This window comes from Perca fluviatilis, chromosome 14, assembly GCF_010015445.1.
Source record: "Perca fluviatilis chromosome 14, GENO_Pfluv_1.0, whole genome shotgun sequence".
Taxonomy (NCBI): domain Eukaryota; kingdom Metazoa; phylum Chordata; class Actinopteri; order Perciformes; family Percidae; genus Perca; species Perca fluviatilis.
In genome coordinates this window covers 19703384-19714685 of record NC_053125.1, presented here as the reverse complement: position 1 = coordinate 19714685, position 11302 = coordinate 19703384, and the positions used below count along the sequence as shown (strand labels likewise).

Here is an 11302-nt window from a genome sequence, read left to right as displayed (position 1 = left end):
GCGTTTGTTTTCATTTTAAGTGCATTATGCATAAGCAACAGTAATAACTATGGTCTACCACAAATGGCTACATAACACTAAATATACATGATATAGGACAAAAATATTTAGCAGTTGCTGACCATGTTTATGTTTTAATAGGCTACTTTGTTTTTTATTATTTTAATAATAATTTCTCCCTGAAAATTATGTCCAATTGTGATTTTAATCTTTGATTTCACTTTCACGGTATTATGCAAATTTAACAATGGTTAATTCTGTAGAATCAAAAAATATATGTATTTCAGTTTTAATACAGGAATGCATGTTGTAAAAAAAAAAAAAATCACCTGGTTTATCCCAAAATCTCCATTCATGTTAATAAGTTGAAATGTACATAATGTGGATATTCCAGCCTTCATTTATTTTTGCATTTATTGTGTTTGTTCTCAAGAAATGAAACTCTAACTCATACCTGTGGCAGCATAGGCAATGCCTTCAAGGCAAATCTGTACAATCCTACAGAATATTTGGTCACTACAATGAAGTGATGTGATATTTTGTTCATACTTTATTTATTTATATAGCACTCTTCATACATAAAAATGTAGCACAAAGTGCTTCATACAATCCCTCGCCCCCTCACAGATATATGTATACTGTATAACACAATTGCCCCCACAAAACACATGAATAGGAAATAAAACAAAAACAAAGCTAAAATAGTATGATATAGGTATACCAGAATAAAAGTTACAGTGCAGTGTAAGAAATGAGCAGATACTTGATTTAATATAAGGCAGCATAAAAAAAAGCTCTGACTCTGGGGACAGAAAGCAGACGTGTCCCAGATGACCTGAGAGGTCTGGATGGTTCATAATGTAGTAGCATATCAGAAATGTATTTTGGCCCTAAACCATTCAGCGCTTTATAAACCAACAGAAGTATTTTGAAATCAATTCTTTGAGGGACAGGAATTCAGAGTAAAGACTTCAGAAGTGAAGTCTACTTTCCTGAGGACTCGAGCAGCAGCCTTCTGAATCAGCTGCAGCTGTCTGGTTGATTTTTTAGCGAGACCTGTAAAGACACTGTTGCAGTAATAGAGTCACTGACACAGGTTTTATTCTACGTTCACTTTCACTTGTGTGTGTGTGCCTTACTAAGTAAAAGATGGATTTGCTCAAATAATAGTTTTTAATAAATGTATTGATTGTTATATGTGTAATGGTGATACCTTGTAATCCCCAAAGAACAACTTTTCTAACTGATGTTGTACATATATTAAGTAGTCTCGCTTTGCCAGACCCTTCTCCAAAGTAAGTGACATTTCCTGGTTAGCGTTTACAACAGGAAACAATAGGTGAACAATAGGTGACAGAAATACAGTCAGCAGTGTACACTGGTTTGATTAAAACATTTTATCTTTATCTTATCTATAAAAGAAAACAATTTACAACAATTTAATGTCACAGTTTACAGTGTATGCCCTAAACAACACATCAAACAGACACTCACTGGTAAGTTAAAATAAAATAGAACTTTTTTTAGATAGATTACTTCCATCTTCAAGGGTCAGGGCTCATTAAAGGTTCTGACCCTGTTTTAACTTTGGCTATAATATCTTGTGCTTTAAAGACAGATAGTGCTTCATCCTTCAAAGCAGCTACTGTCCTCTTTGCTGCTTCCTGTGGTGTGCCTGCCCCCTTAGCTGCATTGTATCCTGTAAAACCTCCTTTCACCCAAGGGGGTAAGCTTCGCTTCAGAACGCGAGCCATCATGGCGCCATTTTGTTGCTAACAGGCCATCACCTCCTGTTAGCATTCCGCTGACCGCCATTTTTTTTTTACGTCACTTGACTGAGAATAACTTTACATCCGAAGCGTTTAAAAACTCGATGTGTCCGTTGTTTAGTTCTAAAGAAACACCACAACATATAAAAAGCTCCATTACCTTGTATCTCACGTTATGGCTCCGTAGCAGACGTTTTTGTAAAAATAAGCTAACGATTGTGTCATAACCAAGTGACTTACTGTCGCACAGTAGAGGAATTACCGTATAGTACAGGAGAAGCTCGCAGGCAGTTTCGACGTACGTTAGCTGTTTAGGTTTAATTACTAATGTTAACTAGCATGTTAGTTAGCAATAATTAGCCTGTGCTTATGTTATCTCCTTACATACACCTACACTCTCCGTATCTGTAAGATTGGGAATGATTGAGATTTCTCTTGGCACAGCTACCAGAACACTTACAACTTTCAGACACGTTGCTCACGTCACATTTACGCTGTCTCTCTCAGTTGGAGGCTGCGCAGTAAAGCTGGCCATCACCGGAAAAGTGCTTCTAATAGCCTTCACTGGTCTCCGTCCAGAGCAACGGGGTCTATTGGTCCATTAATATATATGTCAATGCTTTCACCGCTCCTGCTGCAGCAAATACCCCTGCTAATGTTGTTACTCCTCCTCCTCCTGCTGCTGCTACTGCTGCTGGTCCTCCAATCACTCCTCCACATGCCATTGCTGTTGCTGTTGCTATTTTGATTAAAGCTCCCTCCTCTGACAAACATTTCTTTAAAACTTTGATAACTTCTACTGGCATCAGTATTACACCAAAAAGAGCTCCTAACACCACACCTGTTGCAGTACCTGCCAGTCTGATCAAAAGCTTCTCAAATGTCCTGACTCTAGCCTGCTCTCTGATCTCTTCCTCTGACATGTTTCCTGATGACCGTCTAATGGCCTCCTCCTCTTGTTGTATTACTTCCTCCACTTTTTGTAGCATCTCATTGGTGTAGTAGCTTCCTTGGTTTGCCTCAATCATTTTCTCTATTGTGTTAAGTAGCTCCTTCACCTGGAACTGGTTGCTCCTGTATTCATCCTGCTGGTTGTTCATCCAGTATTTATTATCGACGACGTTGGCAGCGGCCGCCACACTTCTTTACCAGACTACTTATCTTGTTCTGGCCAACAAAATCCTCAATTTTCTGTCCTTCCTCAAGCTGGTCACCATGAGTAAAGACAACTGTGGCATATCTTAAAGGGGTGATAGAATGCAAAACCGATTTTACCCTGTCATAGTTGAATAACGACAGTTCGGTGGGTAAATAGGACATACATATAAGCTCAAAATCCCATTGACACCCTTTTACTATGAAAATTTCATATTTTGAAACTGCTGCTGAAAACGGGCGAATCCCAACAAAGCTGGAAGTTGACGTCAACCTCCCAAAATCCGGAACCTTTGTCAGCCCATGGGTGTATTAAGAGAACGGTCACGCCCCAACATTTACATAGGCTACACAACTGACCTGAGATCAGTTAGTCTTCTGAATCTAGGTCGTGCAGATCTCAGAAAATGTATACATTGTTCATATGCTATTTTACCATTAAATTCACTTCTGAGACTTTTTTATGCGAGAAATCAACTACTTAGAGGTCAAATATGGGCCGTTTTACGAAAATTGATGTCTAATTGCAAATTTTGTTCGACTGTGTGTCGGACTTCAGAGGCTGGTGCTGCCTGTGTTGCTGCCTCGCCGCCTGGCCTGCCTTCCTCCACAGTCCCCGGCTTGCTGTGAGCCCGATTGAGCTCCGGCACGGCTGCTGCAGCCCACAGCACCTCATACCCGCGCAAAGTCACCGTTTGGGCTGGTGGACTACTACCAAACGCCGCTGCTCTGACAGAGCTCCAGGGCCTGCAACTCCCCTCTTCCTGCTAGCTAGCTAAATGCCCGGTGTATGTGAGTGAAAGCGCAGTCAGCGAGCTTGTTACGCCAGCATTCTCTTACCACAGTTTCTAGTTAATCTTATAATGTGTGTAATTATAATGTGTTGAGTTATTTAAACAAACGATTGGGAAAATAAACGCCGCTTGTCCATGAGTCTCATTGATAGAGCCTGCGGCTGGATGGAGCTCTATCAGTGAGAGCTAGCTAGCCTCCTCTTAGAATTCCTCTGGAATTCACAAATATTCATTAACTTGAAATCGGACACCGTTGTTAGCTTTATAAAACATATAGTTAGTTGTTGTATAAGTGGCGTGACGAAATTCAAACTGTAAATATACTCGAATTACGACCACAAATGAAGCTAACTAGCCGCAATCTGTACACATAGGATTGCAGGGACAGTCGCAGCTAACGAAACCCTTACAGCTCACAAATATTCATTAACTTGAAATCGGACACCGTTGTTAGCTTTATAAAACATATAGTTCGTTGTTGTATAAGTGGCGTGACAAAATTCTAACTGTAAATATACTCAAATTACGACCAAAAATGAAGCTAACTAGCCGCAATCTGTACACAGGATTGAAGGGACAGTCGCAGCTAACGAAACCCTTACAGCTCACAAATATACATTAACTTGAAATCGGACACCGTTGTTAGCTTTATAAAACATATAGTTAGATGTTGTATAAGTGGTGTGACGAAATTCAAACTGTAAATATACTCAAATTACGACCAAAAATGAAGCTAACTAGCCGCAATCTGTACACATAGGATTGTAGGGACAGTCGCAGCTAACGAAACCCGTACAGCTCACAAATATTCATTAACTTGAAATCGGACACCGTTGTTAGCTTTATAAAACATATAGTTAGTTGTTGTATAAGTGGGCGGACGAAATTCAAACTGTAAATATACTCAATTACGACCAAAATGAAGCTAACTAGCCGCAATCTGTACACATAGGATTGAAGGGACAGTCGTAGCTAACCGAAACCCTTACAGCTCACAAATATTCATTAACTTGAACTCGGACACCGTTGTTAGCTTTATAAAACATTTAGTTAGTTGTTGTATAGCTAAGGGCGTGACATGTGTGTAACATGTGGTAAGAGATTGCTGGTGTAACAAGCTCGCTGACGCGCTCTCACACACGGGCCATTTAGCTAGCAGGAAGAGAGGAGATGCAGGCCCTGGCGCTTTGTCGGAGGCAGCGGCGTTTGGTAGTAGTCCACCAGCACGCCACGGTGACTTTGCGCGGGTATGAGGTGCTGTGGGCTGCAGCAACGCGTGCGGAGCTCAATCGAGCTCACAGCAAGCCGGGTCTGTGTGGAAGGCGGGCGGGAGCCAGCAACACAGGCAGCTGAACTCCGACACACAGTATTACCAAATTTGCAATTAGCCATCCATTTTCGTAAAACGGCCAATATTTGAGCGTTTTATAGTTGATTTCTCGCCGATAAAAAGTCTCAGAAGTGAATTTGGTAAGGAAACATTGCAGTGTCTGGAATATGAGATTCTGTTGCGTTTCTAATGTCTGTGTATTGGGAATTCGCTCAACCAATCAGCACACGACCTCTAATGAGTGTGTATGGCGAAGTCGCTCAACCAATCAGCCCGTCTATATGTGTGTGTACGGGGCTAAGGCTCAACCAAGCAGCGGCCGCGAGGTTCATCTAAATATTCGTCCGACCATACCATATTTGGAAGAAAAGCTTTTGTTACAAATAGGGCCAAAACACAGGGATGCATAAGGGCCAATAAAATATCAACCGGGCCATTTTCAGCCCAACTAATGTTACATACCCCATGAGGAGACCATAAGGAACAGTGTGAAATACCCTATATAATCATTCTATCACCCCTTTAAAACTTCTTCAGAAAAGTACTGGTTTATTGTTGTGATGACAGCCTGCTCGTGCTCTGTGAATCTCTCCACCTTAAGCACAATGAGAAAAGCATGAGGCGCAGGAACACACTCAACGACACACTTTAGTATCTCATGCTTCCGCTCCTCCTCAGGTCTCTTTGTTTCGAAGAAACCTGGAGTGTCGATCAAAGAGATGTTTCTTCCATTGACAGATTTGGTTTTTGCTTGACATTCACTTGTTTCAGAGTCGCTATTGTGGCCGATTGTGAACAGTTTCTCTCCAAATATGGTGTTAGCCAGGCTGCTTTTCCCAGATCCAGTTTTTCCCAAGATGACAATTCTCCTTGTGTTTGACACTAAAAGAGAATAATGTCCTTCAATAATACTTTACATTTGTCTTTTGGCTGTTTTTATGTATTTAACAGTAAAAATTCTCACTGCTCGGAAATCACAATGAAAGGGGAAACAAGTTTTACTTTAAAAAGAGCTGCATTAGCACAATAAGAGAATGAAGAATGGTACATAAAGAGGCCCATGAGCATTAAAAATAGCGTATCTATCTTAACGTTTTTAACAAAACCAATTACTGTTCAACATGTGGAAAGAAAAAAGGAAGAAAAAGACAGCCATTAAAGTGTATCACCTTTGCACTGTAAAAAAACATCTTCATCTTATAACTTAATGTGCAGTATTCAGTCCTGACAGAAATAACTAAAAGAAATAAACTTACCGTCCATTTTATCAAATGTGAAGTTATTGTGCAGCGAAAATTTGTCAGAGTGAAAAGACTGCTAGAGTGTATGCGTTTCCTATATCTTCCTGTGTTACCAGCTTTTTTTCTTTTCTTTTTTTTTCTTTTACCTTGACACGCCTATTTAACGTTGACAGGCCTCCTCCCAGTTGACGATGTGGTTCCCTCTCTTTAAAGGATGTGAAACAGCTGACATCCAGTTTAATTGAAACAATAAATATAAACAAATCATCCACGCAAGAAACAGTTCTGATGCAAGTCTGGATGAACTTCTTCCAAATCGACCAACTACTCAGAGGGGGCAGTTGGATTCAAGAGAAGTTAAGAATGTTAACAATAAGGGTTGTTTTATCTGCACTTGAAGAGAACGTTTGTATTAATTATGTGGATAATTAAGATATGGGTTTTGTGTTTAAAACTTCACCAAAACTTTTTGGCATCCATGTTAAGTATAGCAGTCGTATAAAGTGTAAAATGTGATTCAGAAGGTCTATTCTCTTATCTGCAAATTCTGCATATACGGTGCTCCTCTTAATAGGTGGCAGAGGGAGCAACAAAGGAGAGTTCCACTTGTCTTCATCACTGCATCATGAACGCCACAGAACATAGTGTATTTAAAATCACAGCACATGCCACATTCCATCATCACATGCTTTGCAGTAAAACATTTATTGGTTTAACTAAAAACATTCTTTGCTCAAATTACATTTTCTTCAATACTAACACGTTATATAAGACAAAAGGACAGATACAGTATGTTTTCTCCAAATCCTTCTTAACAGAAGATAAGAAGTGCACAGGAGGCTTCCTCGTCAGCAGCCAGAGTGCCTGTGTGTCACATACAGTAAATACATTTATTTCCCTTTAAAAACTTCTCTTCTGATGTTCACCTCTGTTCCAGTGTTGACTTCAATGGGTTTTAACAGCATTAACAGATAACTTAGTTTTTGTCATATCATTATGTAAAATCCCACTTTTACAGTGTTCATGTTATAAAAAATGATGCCATTGGAGATAACAGAAAACATGTACATACGTACATACTGTAAGTGAGTTTGGGATGTTTTTTTCTCATATTAACAAGATGTCTCATTTTAACATTTTACAATTAGACACCAAAAGGTTTTTTTTTTGTCAGGAGCATATACTTTTCTGCAAAGCCACTCACTCAGCTCTAAGCATCTTTATTTCTGTTCAGCTCTTAATGTGTCTCCCTCCTTCATCTCTTTTCTTCTCAGGCACTGACAAACACTAGTCTGGCAGTGTAGGCCAGGTCAGCGACGTAAAGCAGGAAGTTGAGAGCAGTGAGCACCGCCATGCCGCAGCTTCAGTTTTGAACGACGCTTACGCGTACCAAACTGGAACGTACGGGCAGAGAAGGGTACGCATTACCGGCAGGAGCCCGGTAACCTGACAGGAACTTGGAGAAGGGGATGGGGAGACAGCCGGTGCACTCACGCGCACACAGCACCACCACGGCCATGGAGAGGATGAAGCAGATGTAGTACACGGCCATGCACCACTTGAGCGCTGCATGGTGGTCATACGACACAGGGTCGCTGACCAGGATGAAGATAATGCGCACAGGCCACAAAGGTCGCCACACCTTCATAAGACCGGAGCCGTAGCCATATAACCTGCCACCTCTCCTGGCCCCGCTCGCGCTTAAGTCAAGCTCACCTCCCCCATGTATGCTACCGCTGCCAGGCAGGAGAAGACGGTGGAGGCGATGCGATAGTCACGAGTATCACCGTAGAGCCGTTGGTCCTTAAGGAAAAAAACTGGGAAGATGATAGAGGCGGAGAGGCATAGGAGGGAGGCGTAACAGGCGATAGTGATGGGGAAATTAGACCAGGACACCGGCGCTCGGGCCTGGAGGCCGAACTGCTCCACCAGCAGGACCAGCAGGGTGCAGGCAAAGCTGAATGCCCAGCAGAAGATGCACCAGTCAGCCATGCCTCCGTGGTGCAGCTGGGCTCCATGTGCTGCCACACTGAACGCCACGCAGGTGAACAGCAGGGCAGCTACACGCACCCATAGCAGCTGGGAGGTGGGAAGCACAATCAGTGGCATTATGGGATGTTACAATCAGACAGGAGTTGAAAGTGTCTTCTGAAGTACCAGCGAGGGTTAAGAGGAGTCTTTAATGCTGAATGTGGGCTCTTGTGTTGGTTGCTTGTCACACACTCTGCCGATGTTTGTCACATATTCTGCAGAAAGACAATAAAGGAGGGAGTAATCAGAATAAAGTCTGATGTGATTCTGAAACAAGATGCAAAATACTACAGTGTATCGGTGAAATACAAACATCATATGGCACTTTATTTCTTAAGATTAAAACATATTCTGCTCTATCATTGATGCTGTAGCCATAACTGATTGATGCATCCTCTAAGTCTGAGCAGCCAATAATGAAGAAATGCTCTGTTGTCCAGTCTTAATTCGGTTTTATTTACTGTCAAAAACATGATTTCTTGATGTCAAATGTTTTGCTTAAAATTATCAACTGGCTTGTTTGTCTATAAGCTATTAAAAGCATAATACATCAGGGAAATTGTATTCTGAATCTACTTTATGTCATGAATGATTTTTTTGCAGCACAAACAAAACTGTTAACATCAGAGCTGGTAATATAATTAGAGCATGGCGAAAAAAAAATCACAATATATTTGACCAAAAACATCAATGTCCATATTGCAGCTATATCGTAGGGTTGACAATTGGTGCTTTCACAAAATAGAGAGTTTTGATAAATAACCAATAATGTGGATACAATTACTAAGTGGGTAAAGGCAAATAATAAAACTAAGTCTGGTAAGTTCAGAAAATGACATTACTTTACTGTAATGTTGCCTTTAAAACCAGGAAAAGACAACACTTGTGTCATATCACAATATTGCGATATCCAAAATGTAAGACGATATCTAGCTTCACATATCGATATAATATTGATATATTGCCCAGCCCTAAATAAAAGTATAAATAAGGTGTTCATCCCTGACTGACTTCTCTCGGCTCAAACTAAAGTTGTGTAAAGACTGAGGAATGTGTGAGAAACCTGTTCAAGCTGTGACCTGTGCACCTTAGGTATATGGAAAGTGGAAGTTTGTCTAACTTGAAGCTGGAAAGTCCCTCCGTCTAAACCAGAAGTTAGTTGTACATTTCCATCTCCAGGGTGTACTAACAGTTTGATGTTAGTGCCATCTAGTGTCCAAACTGTTGATGGTTTTTAGTAACGGTTTTTGCCTCTGAGAGCTTTACAATCTGTACAAGATTTAAGAGTTGCTAGTGAGGAACAGCCTGTTTTTAATATGCCATAATCTCATATATATATATATATATATATATATATATATATATATATATATATATATATATATATATATATATCTCAGCATGAAAAAAGGATAGTATAGTTCCATAGCCATGCACAGACATGATGCTGGACTATGATAATCTTCCTGTCCTTAAGACTGCAAAGGGTTTTGTTTTCCAATATAAGAAACACATTTTTATATTTATACTTTCGGCGCCAGTTGCTCCACATGCTGTTTTAAAGTATGTGTCTAGCCAAATTCCCAGGTATGTATGAGATAAGGTGAGATAAGGAAAAGCTTTGCGTGGGAAAAAAATGGGCTGAAACCTCATGAAGAGCAACAGGGGAGGGATCCTCCTGCCATTTCCATAAGTTTAATGGGAGGAGGAGGTGGCTTTTTCTTACACATGATAACAAGTAGGTTTGCATTCATAGAATATATTGAAGTGAGGCAGTTCACCTTTTGTTGCAGGGACTACATGTCCCTGCCAAATCTGTCAAAACATGCAGATTTTATACAGTCTGGTGTTCTATAGATTTATGATTACAGGCTGCTTATCTTAAGAAGCAACAAGTTCCACACCATAGGTCCAGGAGACGATGCATTGTTCATGAAGAAAAACATGCTTCCTCATTCTGTCAATGCAAACCCTGAAAATTGCTAACCTTATTTGCTGTTTATCCATTAACTGCAACGCCATGCTTCCTGTTCTGTGTAATTAGACTCATAGGCAGGAAGCAGCTCTGAAGAGCTAATGGCACTTTTGCAGGAACGCACACTTGCAACACAAACCAAATGAGCACTTACCATAGTCTATGGTTTGACATACTGGTGCTGCATGCTTAGTCACCCAGTTTCATTACTGAGAGAGATATTGGTTAGGCTAATACCTGAGTTAAATGAGAACACCATACCTGCTAACTTACATCCAGAGATACATGTGGTTCTGTGGTGTGTGTGTGTGTGTGTGTGTGTGTGTGTGTGTGTGTGTGTGTAGCCTCATGCCCTTGCTGCTGACAGGAAACCAGACTTTGGTTTTCTTTTTCGGTTGTGGGGTGGGGTTGATAGTAGGCCTTTGCCATGTTCTTAATATAAGCCATACTGGGTGCTATTGTATATCTCTGTATAGCTTAAATGTCAATTTGATCATTTTCACTGGCTTAACATTCTTCTTCTTAAAACAAACTACCTGAAATGTGTATACATTAGGCCTACTTTCCTCTTTTTAGAGATCCAGGCTGCAGGCAGACAAAGCAGCATTCTGATGAAACCTGAGGAGATCCATCTACTTTTAAGAGTAACATAGACACATTATAACTGGCACATGAAGTGAATGATAAAGGTTTTTCCTACCCAAATAGCGGACATACCGCGCCCAGCGCTGTGCTATTGTAATCAGCTCTCTGTCGCTGTTCCAAAAATAGACTATGGTAAACGCTGCTAACTTCTACTTAAACTGTCTGGGGGAGAGAGAAAAAAAATATCAAGTGTGAATATTGATCTTACCGATTTCTTGGCTCGGAGTTGTCTTTTATTTTTTTGTCATAAGCTTAAAGTTCCTGGAACAGAGCGCGTACATGGAGGCGCACGCATCCCCTGCTCTCATCCACCAATACCTCACAGCAGAAGGGATCCCACGCCCCGCTCTGGCCATATTTGG

General features: G+C 40.7%; 1 pseudogene; it reads right to left on the bottom strand.

Annotated features, from left to right (window-relative positions):
* Window positions 1–6964: 6964 nt before the first annotated feature.
* LOC120572151 lies at window positions 6965–11126 on the bottom strand (annotated as a pseudogene).
* Window positions 11127–11302: the final 176 nt, after the last annotated feature.